The sequence below is a fragment of the Carassius auratus genome, chromosome 2 (genome assembly GCF_003368295.1).
Source record: "Carassius auratus strain Wakin chromosome 2, ASM336829v1, whole genome shotgun sequence".
Taxonomy (NCBI): domain Eukaryota; kingdom Metazoa; phylum Chordata; class Actinopteri; order Cypriniformes; family Cyprinidae; genus Carassius; species Carassius auratus.
Window position 1 is genome coordinate 712,896 of NC_039244.1, and position 2,500 is coordinate 715,395.

General features: G+C 43.0%; 1 protein-coding gene across 1 annotated transcript in view; it reads left to right on the plus strand.

Moving 5' to 3' along the window:
* ptprsb (protein tyrosine phosphatase receptor type Sb) overlaps positions 1–2,500 on the plus strand; it is a 61,450-nt gene that overhangs the window by 1,397 nt on the left and 57,553 nt on the right. The gene's annotated exons all lie outside the window — the stretch shown is intronic.

A 2,500-nucleotide genomic window follows, 5' to 3' on the forward strand; every position in this document is an offset into this window, starting at 1 on the left:
GTGTGTTCGTGTGTCTGTGTGTGTTCATGAGTGTTCTTGTGGGTGTGTGTGTGTGTGTGTGTTTGTGTGTGTGTGTGTGTGTTCATGCGTGTTCCTGTGTTTTTGTGTGTGTTCATGCGTGTTCGTGTGTGTATGTGTGTTCATGCGTGTTCTTGTGTGTTCATACGTGCTTGTGGGTATGTGTGTTAATGTATATGTGTTCATATGTGTTCTTGTGCATTCATGCGTGTTCCTGCGTGTGTTCATGTGTGTTCTTGTGTGTGTGGTGCGTGTGTGTGTGTGTGTGTGTTTATGCGTGTTCCTGTGTTTTTGTGTGTGTTCATGCGTGTTCGTGTGTGTATGTGTGTTTCATGCGTGTTCTTGTGTGTTCATACGTGCTTGTGGGTATGTGTGTTAATGTATATGTGTTCATATGTGTTCTTGTGCGTTCATGCGTGTTCCTGCGTGTGTGTTCATGTGTGTTCTTGTGTGTGCGTATGTGTGTGTGTGTGTGTGTGTGTGTTTATGCGTGTTCCTGTGTGTGTTTTTGTGTATGTGTGTTCTTGTGTGTGCGTGTGTGTGTGGTGTGTGTGTGTTTATGCGTGTTCCTGTGTGTGTTTTTGTGTATGTGTGTTCTTGTGTGTGCGTGTGTGTGTGTGTGTGTGTGTTTATGCGTGTTCCTGTGTGTGTTTTTGTGTGTGTGTGTGTGTGTTCATGAGTATTCTTCTGTGTGTGTGTGTGTGTGTTCATGAGTGTTCTTGTGTGTGTATGTGTTTGTTTGTGTGTGTGTTTGTGTGAGTGTGTGTGTGTCTGTTTGTTTGTTTATGCGTGTTCCTGTGTGTGTTTTTGTGTGTGTGTGTTCTTGTGTTGTTTGTGTTCTTGTGTGTGTGTGTTCTTGTGTTGTTTGTGTTCTTGTGTGTGCATGTGTGTGTGTGTTTATGCGTGTTCCTGTGTGTGTGTGTGTTTGTGTGTGTGTGTGTTTGTGTGTGTTTATGCGTGTTCCTGTGTTTTTGTGTGTGTGTTCATGTGTGTTCTTGTGTGTTCATGCGTGTTAGTTTGTGTGTCTGTGTGTGTGTGTGTGTGTGTGCGCGTGTTCTCGTGTTTTCATGCATTTTTGTGTGTGTGCGTGTGTTTGTGTGTTCATGCGTGCTCTTATGTGTTCATGCATGTTTTTGGGTATATGTGTTCATGTATGTGTATTCATGTGTGTTCTTGTGTGTTCGTGCGTGTTCATGCATGTTCTTGTGTTTGTGTGTGTTCATGCATGTTCTTGCGTGTATGTGTTTGTTTGTGTGTGTGTGTGTGTGTGTGTGTGTGTGTTCATGCGTGAAATTGTGTGTTCATGCATGTTTGTGGGTGTATGTGTTCATGTATGTGTGTTCTTGTGTGTTCATGCGTGTTTGTGTGTGTGTGTGTGTGTGTGTGTGTGTTTTCATGATTGTTCTCTTGTGTGTGTGTGTTCATGCGTGTTCCTGTGTTTTTGTGTGTGTGTTCATGCGTGTTCCTGTGTTTTGTGTGTGTGTTCATGCGTGTTTGTGTGTGTTCATGCGTGTTCTTGTGTGTTCATACGTGTTTGTGGGTATATGTGTTAATGTATGTGTGTTCTTGTGTGTTCATGCGTGTTCTTGTGTGTGTGTGTTCTTGTGTGTGTATGTGTTTCTGTGTTCGTGTGTGTGTGTTCATGCATGCTCTTGTGTGTTCATTCATGTTTGTGGGTGTATGTGTTCATGTATGTGTGTTCTTGTGTGTTCATGCTTGTTCTTGTGTGTGTGTGTGTGTGTGTGTGTTCATGCGTGTTCTTGTGTGTGTGTTCATGCGTGTTCGTGTGTGTGTGTTCATGCGTGTTCTTGTGTGTTCATACGTGTTTGTGGGTATATGTGTTAATGTATGTGTGTTCTTGTGTGTTTATGCGTGTTCTTGTGTGTGTGTGTTCTTGTCTGTGTGTATGTGTTTCTGTGTTCGTGTGTGTGTGTTCATGCATGCTCTTGTGTGTTCATTCATGTTTGTGGGTGTATGTGTTCATGTATGTGTGTTCTTGTGTGTTCATGCGTGTTCTTGTGTGTGTGTGTGTGTGTGTGTGTGTGTGTGTGTGTTCATGCGTGTTCTTGTGTGTGTGTGTGTGTGTGTGTGTGTTCATGCGTGTTCTTGTGTGTTTGTGTGTGTGTGTGTGTGTGTGTGTTCATGCGTGTTCTTGTGTGTTCATACGTGTTTGTGGGTATATGTGTTAATGTATGCGTGTTCTTGTGTGTGTGTGTTCTTGTGTGTGTGTGTATGTGTTTCTGTGTTCGTGTGTGTGTGTTCATGCATGCTCTTGTGTGTTCATTCATGTTTGTGGGTGTATGTGTTCATGTATGTGTGTTCATGCGTGTTCTTGTGTGTGTGTGTGTGTTTTCATGATTGTTCTCGTGTGTGTGTGTGTGTTCATGCGTGTTCCTGTGTTTTTGTGTGTGTGTTCATGCGTGTTCGTGTGTGTGTGTGTTCATGCGTGTTCTTGTGTGTTCATACGTGTTTGTGGGTATAT